The sequence below is a fragment of the Triticum aestivum genome, chromosome 5B (genome assembly GCF_018294505.1).
Source record: "Triticum aestivum cultivar Chinese Spring chromosome 5B, IWGSC CS RefSeq v2.1, whole genome shotgun sequence".
NCBI lineage: Eukaryota > Viridiplantae > Streptophyta > Magnoliopsida > Poales > Poaceae > Triticum > Triticum aestivum.
In genome coordinates, this window is record NC_057807.1 from 348,973,037 (window position 1) to 348,984,658 (window position 11,622).

Here is an 11,622-nt window from a genome sequence, read left to right on the forward strand (position 1 = left end):
ATGACCAAGACTCCGTTCTCCGGAACAATGGAGCGAGCAACCAACTTATTGGAAATCATACATACCGATGTGTGCGGTCCAATGAGCGTTGAGGCTCGCGGAGGATATCGTTATGTTCTCACTCTCACTGATGACTTGAGTAGATATGGGTATGTCTACTTAATGAAACACAAGTCTGAGACCTTTGTAAAGTTCAAGGAATTTCAGAATGAGGTAGAGAATCAACGTGACCGAAAGATAAAGTTCCTACGATCAGATCGTGGAGGAGAATATTTAAGTCACAAATTTGGTACACACTTAAGGAAATGTGGAATCGTTTCACAACTCACGCCGCCTGGAACACCTCAGCGTAACGGTGTGTCCGAACGTCGTAATCGCACTCTATTGGATATGGTGCGGTCTATGATGTCTCTTACCGATATACCGCTATCATTTTGGGGATACGCTCTAGAGACAGCTACATTCACTTTAAATAGGGCACCGTCTAAATCCATTGAGACGACACCGTATGAATTATGGTTTGGGAAGAAACCTAAGCTATCGTTTCTAAAAGTTTGGGGATGCGATGCTTATGTCAAGAAACTTCAACCTGAAAAGCTCGAACCCAAGTCGGAAAAATGCGTCTTCATAGGATATCCTAAGGAAACCATTGGGTATACCTTCTACTTAAGATCCGAGGGCAAGATCTTTGTTGCCAAGAACGGATCCTTTCTGGAAAAAGAGTTTCTCTCGAAAGAAGTAAGTGGGAGGAAAGTAGAACTCGATGAAGTACTACCTCTTGAACAGGAAAGTAGTGCAGCTCAGGAAAATGTTCCTGTGATGCCTACACCGACTGGAGAGGAAAATAATGATGATGATCAAGGTACTTCGGATCAAGTTGCTACTGAACTTCGTAGGTCCACAAGGACACGTTCCGCACCAGAGTGGTATGGCAACCCTGTCCTGGAAATCATGTTGTTAGACAACGGTGAACCTTCAAACTATGAAGAAGCGATGGCGGGCCCAGATTCCAACAAATGGCTTGAAGCCATGCGATCCGAGATAGAATCCATGTATGAAAACAAAGTATGGACTTTGACAGACTTGCCCGATGATCGGCGAGCGATAGAAAACAAATGGATCTTTAAGAAGAAGACGGACGCGAATGGAAATGTTACCATCTATAAAGCTCGACTTGTCGCTAAGGGTTCTCGACAAGTTCAAGGGGTTGACTACGATGAGACATTCTCTCCCGTAGCGAAGCTGAAGTCCGTCTGAATCATGTTAGCAATTGCCGCATACTATGATTATGAGATATGGCAGATGGACGTCAAAACGGCATTCCTTAACGGACATCTTAAGGAAGAACTGTATATGATGCAACCGGAAGGTTTTGTCGATCCTAAAGATGCTAACAAAGTATGCAAGCTCCAGCGATCCATTTATGGGCTGGTGCAAGCATCTCGGAGTTGGAACATTCGCTTTGATGAGATGATCAAAGCGTTTGGGTTTATGCACACTTATGGAGAAGCCTGCGTTTACAAGAAAGTGAGTGGGAGCTCTGTAGCATTTCTCATATTATATGTAGATGACATACTCTTGATGGGAAATGATATAGAACTTTTGGACAGCATTAAGGCCTACTTGAATAAGTGTTTTTCAATGAAGGACCTTGGAGAAGCTGCTTACATATTAGGCATCAAGATCTATAGGGATAGATCGAGACGCCTCATAGGTCTTTCACAAAGCACATACCTTGATAAGATTTTGAAGAAGTTCAAAATGGACCAGTCCAAGAAAGGGTTCTTGCCTGTGTTGCAAGGTGTGAGATTGAGCTCGGCTCAATGCCCGACCACGGCAAAAGATAAAGAAGAGATGAGTGTCATCCCCTATGCTTCAGCCATATGATCTATTATGTATGCCATGCTATGTACCAGACCTGATGTAAACCTTGCCGTAAGTTTGGTAGGAAGGTACCAAAGTAATCCCGGCAAAGAACACTGGACAGCAGTCAAGAATATCCTGAAGTACCTGAAAAGGACAAATGACATGTTTCTCGTTTATGGAGGTGACGACGATCTCGTCGTAAAGGGTTACGTCGACGCTAGCTTCGACACAGATCTGGATGACTCTAAGTCACAAACCGGATACGTGTATATGTTGAATGGTGGAGCAGTGAGCTGGTGCAGCTGCAAGCAGAGCGTCGTGGCGGGATCTACATGTGAAGCGGAGTACATGGCAGCCTCGGAGGCAGCGCATGAAGCAATTTGGGTGAAGGAGTTCATCACCGACCTAGGAGTCATACCCAATGCGTCAGGCCGATCAAACTCTTCTGTGACAACACCGGAGCTATTACCCTTGCCAAGGAGCCCAGGTTTGACAAGAAGACCAGGCACATCAAGCGTCATTTCAACTCCATCCGTGAAAATGTTCAAGATGGAGACATAGATATTTGCAAAGTACATACAGATCTGAATGTCGCAGATCCATTGACTAAACCTCTCTCCCGAGCAAAACATGATCAACACCAGAACTCTATGGGTGTTCGATTCATCACAATGTAACTAGATTATTGACTCTAGTGCAAGTGGGAGACTGTTGGAAATATGCCCTAGAGGCAATAATAAAAGGTTATTATTATATTTCCTTATTCATGATAATTGTCTTTATTCATGCCATAACTATATTATCCGGAAATCGTAATACACGTGTGAATACATAGACCATAATATGTCCCTAGTAAGCCTCTAGTTGACTAGCTCGTTGATCAACAGATAGTCATGGTTTCCTGGCTATGGACATTGGATGTCGTTGATAATGGGATCACATCATTAGGAGAATGATGTGATGGACAAGACCCAATTCTAAGCATAGCACAAGATCGTGTAGTTCGTTTGCTAGAGCTTTTCCAATGTCAAGTATCCTTTCCTTAGACCATGAGATCGTGTAACTCCCGGATACCGTAGGAGTTCTTTGGGTGTACCAAACGTCACAACGTAACTGGGTGACTATAAAGACGTAACTGGGTGACTATAAAGATGCACTACAGGTATCTCCGAAAGTGTCTGTTGGGTTGACACGGATCGAGACTGGGATTTGTCACTCCGTATGACGGAGAGGTGTCTCTGGGCCCACTCGGTAATGCATCATCATAATGAGCTCAAAGTGACCAAGTGTTTGGTCACGGGATCATGCATTACGGTACGAGTAAAGTGACTTGCCGGTAACGAGACTGAACGAGGTATTGGGATACCGACGATCGAGTCTCGGGCAAGTAACGTACCGATTGACAAAGGGAATTGTATACGGGGTTGATCGAATCCTCGACATCGTGGTTCATCCGATGAAATCATCGTGGAACATGTGGGAGCCAACATGGGTATCCAGATCCCGCTGTTGGTTATTGGCCGGAGAGTTGTCTCGGTCATGTCTGCATGATTCCCGAACCCGTAGGGTCTACACACTTAAGGTTCGGTGACGCTAGGGTTATTAGGAAGACTTGTATGTGATTACCGAATGTTGTTCGGAGTCCTGGATGAGATCCCGGACATCACGAGGAGTTCCGGAATAGTCCGGAGGTGAAGATTTATATATAGGAAGTGATGTTTCGGCCATCGGGAAAGTTTCGGGGTCACCCGGTATTGTACCGGGACCACCGGAAGGGTCCCGGTGGTCCACCAGGTGGGGCCACCCATCCCGGAGGGCCCCGTGGGCTGAAGTGGGGAGGGGACCAGCCCCTGGTGGGCTGGTGCGCCCCCCTAGGCCCCCCTACGCCTAGGGTTGGGAACCCTAGGGGAGGGGGCGCCTCCACTTGCCTTGGGGGGCACTCCACCCCCCTTGGCCGCTGCCCCCCTAGAGATCCCATCTCTAGGGCCGGCTACCCCCCCTGGGGGCCTATATAAAGGAGGGGGAGGGAGGGCAGCCGCACCCCTGAGTCTTGGCACCTCCCTCCCCCTGCTACACCTCTTCCTCCTCCCGCAGTTGCTTGGCGAAGCCCTGCCGGAGTACTGCTTCTCCACCACCACCACGCCGTCGTGCTGCTGCTGGAGTCTTCTTCCTCAACCTCTCCTTCCCCCTTGCTGGATCAAGAAGGAGGAGACGTCATCCGCTCCGTATGTGTGTTGAACGCGGTGGTGCTGTCCGTTCAGCACTTGGTCATCAGTGATTTGGATCACGGCGAGTACGACTCCATCATCCCCGTTCTCTTGAACGCTTCCGGTCGCGATCTACAAGGGTATGTAGATGCACTCCTATCACTCGTTGCTTAGATGAACTCATAGATGGATCTTGGTGAAACCGTAGGAAAACTTTTAATTTTCTGCAACGTTCCCCAACAACAAGATGGGCCAAAGAAGTACCACAGGGGTGCCCCGAGGGGGGGCACAACCCACCTGGGCGCCCTGGTGGATTCTGCCCACCTCGGTGGCCTCCTGCACCGCCTCTTTGCCCTATAAATTTCCAAATATTCCAGAAACGCTAGAGGAGTCGACGAAACACAATCCAGCCACCGCATGTTCCAGAACCACGAGATCCAATCTAGACACCATCACGGAGGAGTCGGTCTACTAGGGTGTGTTTGGTAGCCTGCGCGGAGGGTGCACGAGACTAAAAGTTCCCTACCCAACCCACTTTCAGGTGTTTGGCAGGGTGCATGGGATCTTCTGGGCATAGCCCGTCTGATGCAAAAAAGGCCCCGAGCTATGCTCGCTGGAGCACCCACATACATGCGAGCTGGGCTCAGCATGGCTCTGTTGGACCCTAGCAAAATTCTCCTCCCGACCCACTACGCTCGCCCCACCCCTCTCGCTGACCTAGCCGCCACCCCTCTCCCCCATCTCTCTCCCGCGAGGCCGCGAAGAACCATGGCGACTGGCGCCTGATCTTCCTCCCCGCCGGCCCCCTGTTCTTCTCCCTCACCGCCGTAACCGCCGCCCGGGTCTACCTCACCGCCGCCCCGGTCTACCTCGCCACCGCGCCGGTCTACCTCGCCACCGCCCTGGTCTTCAGATCACGGCCGCCGCACGTGGATCTCGCCGCCGCCAGGCCTAGCCCACCGTCGCCGCCGGAGAGGTAGCTTCCTCACCCCTTCCTTCCTGCCTCGTTCCCCTCCGCCCTCCTCACCCCTTCCTTCTTGCCTTGGGCTCACAGGGAGTAGCCGCTGCTACGTGACCAGAAACTGCTCCTCTGTTCCCTTATGATTATCATTATAGGTGGTCAAAATGATTACAATAGATGTATAACTTATGATTGTTGTACCTATTATGCTCATATTTTAGTTTGTTCATTGCTTGTCATGCTGGAAAAAAAATCTATTGTGCTAAGTATCAATTTGTTTATATTGTCATAGATGGATGAATTGGCAAGAAAACGAAGGCAATTAATTGTGAGAGGAGCCGGTCTAGTGGCTGGATTGTATGCATACAAGATGATCATGTTTAGAAGAGCTAGGCAACAAACAGCAAGGATAACCGTGGGCAGCATGGCCGACCGTGCCATATCTAGAGAGTCCAATTTGAGATATATCTATCACTCTAGTGACATAAATTGTTCAAATCAATTAAGAATGAGAAAAGCTCCTTTTTTCCGTTTGTGTGCTATATTTAGAGAGAGAAATCTGTTGTTGGATAGCATCCATACTTCTATCGAGGAACAAGTAGCCATGTTTCTTCTAGTAGTTGGCCATAACCAAAGGTATAGAACACTTCAACCGATCTTTAGAAGATCTACCGAAGTCATTAGTAGGTATTTTAAGGCAGTGCTTTATGCTATTGGGGAGTTGAGAGATGAGATGATTCGGCCTCCCTCCAACCATTGTCATCATAAAATACAAGAAAGCACTCGCTTCAATCCATATTTCAAGGTAATTATTTTTGCAAACAAATACAAACAATCAATGTGACTTATGAATAACAATCATTTGCCTTTTTTAATTAGGATTCTGTTGGAGCAATTGATGGGACTCATGTGCTTGCTAGAGTCCCAAAAAGTATCTCAGCTGCCTTTAGGGGTAGAAAGGTGGGGACTACCCAAAATGTCATGGATGCGGTAGACTTTGATCTAAAGTTTACCTATGTACTTGCGGGTTGGGAGGGATCAGCTCATGATGCCCTTATACTTGCAAATGCATTAGAGAGGGAAGATGGGTTGAAAGTTCCTACAGGTAATAAATTAGGGCCAGTACCTAAATATATTAATATTTCTACCCATAGCTAATAGTTGCTATTTCATAGGAAAATTCTTCCTTGTTGATGCGGGGTATGCTGTGAGGCCGGGTTTTCTTCCACCATACCGTGGCACAAGGTACCACTTGAAAGAGTATGGACGAGGGAACCATCCTCAAAATGCTAAAGAGTTGTTCAACTTAAGACACTCTTCTTTGAGGACAACGGTTGAAAGGGCTTTTGCCGCATACAAAAACCGTTGGAAGTTTGTCTACAATAAGCCGTTCCATGGTTACAAGACCCAAGTAAAAGTAGTGCTAGCTTGTGCAATTCTTCATAATTGGGTACTTCAATATGGTGAGGATGAGTATTTCCCACCTGAGGAAACATGGGATCCGGAACCCAATGATGAAGATCACAATGATATTATTCATGACAATATTTCTTGGGCTCATAAGAGAGATGAATTTGCAAATCAGATGTGGGCGAATAGAGGGCTAGCAAACATTTGATGTATCATGTGTCTTGGTGTTGTAACACTATTGCTGTACTGTTATATTTATGTGCTGAAATATGATTTTGATGGGCTGAAATATGCTTATTTATGTGCTGAAATGTCTTTTTGTTTGTTGGAATTCATTTTTATGAGCTGAAACATGATTGTGAGCTGTTGAAATATGCTCTTTATGTGCTGAAACGTGTTTTTGTGTGATGGACTTCATGTTTATGAGCTGAAACATGATTTTGAGCTGCTGAATTATGCTTATTTATGTGATGAAATATGTTATTAACTTCTGGATTGTCTATGTTGTAGATGGATGATGAGGTGCAGGAGGTTCCGAGTGTTGGTGCTCTTCCCAAGAAGTCCCCCAAGGTCATGAATTGGACTCCTCCTATGTCGGCTTTGATGTTGAAAGGCCTTTCAGAGGTGGCGGCAAGAGGTGCCAAGACTGGCAAAGGATTCAAAGAGGTTGAAAAATTGAAAGTTGCAAAGCGTATATCTTCTTTCGTTGGTTATGACGTGTCTATTACGCAAGTGCACAATCATATTCACAAGTGGAGGAATAGGTGGACAAGGCTTGTCTATTTGAAGGCTTTAAGTGGGGCACTTTGGGATGATGACAAGAAGATGGTAGTGCTAGAAGAACAACACTATTTGGGCCACACTCAGGTATGCATGTCCATGTACCAGCCTTTATTGAATGCTGAAATGAGTTATCTTAGTGCTCAAAGAGTGTTAAAATGACATAGTTTTGCCAAAAATAATGATGTTTCATAGCTTTGTTCAAATGGTGTTGTAGGATCATCCAGCAGATGCTGAATTGCTCAATTCTCCACTGGAGAACTACGACTATATGGAACTTTGCTTTGCTAATAAGCATGCCACTGGGAAATATGCAATGGGCCCCGGTGTGCCCCTAGGAACGCCTATTGTTGTGGAAGACAAGGATAAACCGCATGTCATGGAGGGGGAAGGAACAACGGATGAGGTATTGCAACATCTTCCTGGATCTAACTTTGTACTTCCTACTGCTAGTGCCACTCAGGACCCTTCTCCTACATCAAATAAGAAGAGAAAGAGGGCATCTGGCTTGACAGAGGAGGACTCAATCCAGTGTAGCAACATGACTGATGCTATGCGTGAGATTTCAAGTGTTATCAACAACACTTGCCATGCTGAAACACACCCTGACTTGTACAAGGCTGTCATGGACCTTCTTGTGTTTGATCAAGATGAGCACTTGGCTGTTTTAGATTATCTCACAGAACATAAGGCAAAAGCCCTTAACTTTGTGAAGATGGGTGATGAAGTCCGAAAAGCATCGTTCAAGCGAATCTTGAAAGCCAATCCTGGTCTTCTTTGAGTTGTTGTTAGTTGGTGCTTGATGAGACTATCCCTTTTGTAATACCTATTATAAAGTGTACTTCAAATGAGACAATGTAATATGAATCTAGTGATGCACTGCTACGAATTATGGTTATTATTATTATGTAATATGAATCTAGTGATGCACTGCTTCAGATCAAGGTTATCATGTGTTATGTTAATTGTTGATTATTTTATTTATATTATCATTGTTCAAATTATGGTTGCGTGGTAACATTTTATTGCTCGAATTGTTCCATGAATTGTCGAAATGTTGTTTCAGTACTTGTCTTGGTGGCAAAAAAAAATCATTCATGCAGCGTACCTCAGATACAGGCTACCAAACACAGTCTCTGTGCAACATGTCTCGTCTGATGCAACCTACCAAACACAGTCTCAGCTCAGCATGCATCAGTACATACATTGCTACCAAACAACTGCAGTTGCATGTACTGAGCATGTCTAGACTAAGCATGTCTCAAATGGGAACAACTATGCTAGGATGGGAACAGCTACCAAACACACCCCTAATCTTGGATGTGATGCCTATATATTGATCATTGTCTGGATATCGTCATAATTATTTGAAGTTCTATCAATTTCCCAATAGTAATTTGTTTACCCGTCGTATGCTATTTTTTCGAGAGAAGACACTAGTGGAATCTACGGCCCCCAGGTCTATTCTTTATCATATTTGCTTCGAGATCTTTTTTATTTTCTTTTATTTTCAGATATATTATTCTAAAAAAATCCCAAAATACCTTGTTGCACCTTTTCTTTATTTAATTTATTTTGTTTTATCGAGAAATCTATTTATCCAAAATCACAAAATCAATCTATCTTTTTACCTGGGAGGGATTGATAACCCCTCTTACGCGTCGGATTGCAAGTATTTGTTCTTTGTGTGCAGGTACCATTTACATAGTGTTGCTTGGTTCTCCTACTGGTTTGATAACCTTGGTTTCATCACCGAGGGAAATACCTATCGTAGTTGTGCTGCATCATCCCTTCCTCTTCGGGGAAAAACTGACGCGGACACAAGCCATCGGTGCGGAGAATGGATGAATCCCACCTCAAGTTTGCGGCCAAGAATGTGTACACATGCTACAAGATGCACATGCGAATCGTTAACATGAGGGAGTGCCTTCTTCCTGTAACCGGTGAGGGATCGAGCCACCAGCAGAGCAGCGGCAACAAGCATCACAAGAAGAAGTAGATTATTATTAGATATGATCATTTATCCTAGTTAGTTATGCATGTAATTGTTTACTTTGGTGTGTGCAAAAATGTCATGTGTGTACTAGTCATTTATGTAATCTTGGCTCGTCACATCGCAAACAGACTAAACTAGGGAACCCGTCGGTGATGATTTCATCAATCGTTGACAACTGCATACCAGCAAGCATCTGACCACAACACACACGACTTATTAGCTGCAATCCTCTGTGTTATTATCGGTCTTCGCATACATTTCTGATTATAGACCTGTCTGCTGCGTATCACACACATCTTGTTAAGCTGAACTGTTTCTGTTATCTTGGCTTATCGCAAACAGTTCATCCAAGTGAACTGTATGCCGTCTATCGCACACACCTTAATCTGGTTGTCCGTTTCTGTTATGTTGCCTAATCACAAATAACTGATCCGAGTGAATTGTATGTCGCATATAGCACACACACCTTCATCTGGCTGACCATTTCTATTGTTATGCTCATCACAAACAGTTCGTATGGATCAATTGTATGCCACCTATCGCACACACAACTCTAGTATGAATCATGTTTGATGTCTCCACCATCGCAAACAGTTCGTATTATTGGTGACAGTTTTCTTACAACACTGCTCGTGATGCATCAGATACAGTTTCGTTGAAGGATCTCTGATTGTAGTGTCGTGTTAGCCGCATCCTGCAGTAGTGCCACCATTTGTGTCTTGCAGGTCACCAAGCATTCTCTGGTGCTGTTGCTGGGGAGTGAAGTGCAGATTATTTGTTTCGTACCTGTTTTACAGGTGTTGTTATTGTAGATGCTTCCTGCCACCGACAAGGATTCTACTCATTCTCGGAAGACTTATTTACTAGATTATATCGAACGTTTTCCAGGAGAGCTTCAGGCTCCATTATTATAAATACCAAAAAAAATCAAACTACCAAGCTTAATACTTTGTTTGTAGAAATGATGATTACTCAGGAAAAAGAAAAATCTGCAAGGGAACATTGTGCTCTGTATATGGATTCAAGATCTCCGATAGTAGTTTACCCTACAAATTATGCTACTGAGTATCCGATTGACTGCGATCTTATTCAAGAATTCTAAAAGAATGCCTTTCTAAGGACAGAGGAAGAAGACCCTCAAGTACATCTTATGTTCTTTGATGCTTTATGTGCACTTTTAAAATCAAAGATGTGTTTGGAGAAATTGTTTTATTGAAATGCTTCAAGTTCTCTCTGAAAGATAAGGCAGAAGATTGGTATAACATTTTAAAATATTTTAGCATAACTAGTTGGAAGATGTGTGCGGATAAATGTATGGCTAAAATTATCCCTTGCTCTAAAATAGCAAATCTCCGAAGAAATGTCACTTCTTTTCAGGAAATCAGAGAGAGCCTATATGCAGCTTGGGGAAGATATTCCAAACTTCCAAATCTTTGCCCTTACCATGGTTTTGCTAAATATGTTGTACTTCATATATGCATCATGGTATTAATGATGGATATAAATCTATCCTTGATTTGAGTGCATGAGGACTCTTTATGCCCCTTACTGTGGAATAAGGGGAAGAATTGTTAGAAAAACTATGGCTGCTAGGGAACAATTGAATATTGAGGAACCAGTGAAACATACGGGAAAAATTATCATCTTGAAGACATGGAGGAATTTAAGAAGGCGAGTCAAAAAAAAGGTAAACCCGTTGAACAAGTTATTCATGAAAAAGTGGATCTAATTAGTATCTACCAATAGGAGGACGAGCTTAGTGAGATGATGAATAGGTTTAAGCATCACCAAGATAGTTTCAATAGAAACCTAAGGTGGCGTATTCATCACAACAAAATGGTTATATCTTATCTCTTTGAAGATTTAGATGGTTTAGGTCATGCTGTGAAAAATCTTGATAGACATTCTCGCATGATAGAAACTCAATGATCGCAAATAGCTGAAACTCAATATTTGATTCTTGGCCAACTTGATAATGATAACATTGTTTCTTCTAATGGGATTGGTACTCCAAGTGGTAAAATGATGCAGGATCCAAAAGGAACCAAGTGGTATGAGAAAGAACAAGCGTTGAAGAGGAAAGAAAGTCATAGTCAAACTGAAGAAGATGAAGAACTACTGAGCAACGACCAATACCGGGAAGAACCAACCCACCATGATGCACAAGGCAATGAAGAAGAATGAGAGAATAATAAAGAGGTTGATTCCGATGCAGAAGAGGCTACCCCGAAATCTATTTAATATGACATAATAAACAACCGTAGAGAAGATGTAACACCCCAAAAATCGGTTATCAACTTTTGTGTTGTTATTCCCGCCTAGCTTTCTTTTTCAAAGATTTCCTCTCGAGTTAGGTGATTCTAGGGAATCTTCAACCTTTCAAAACCTTCACTAAGCTCTTG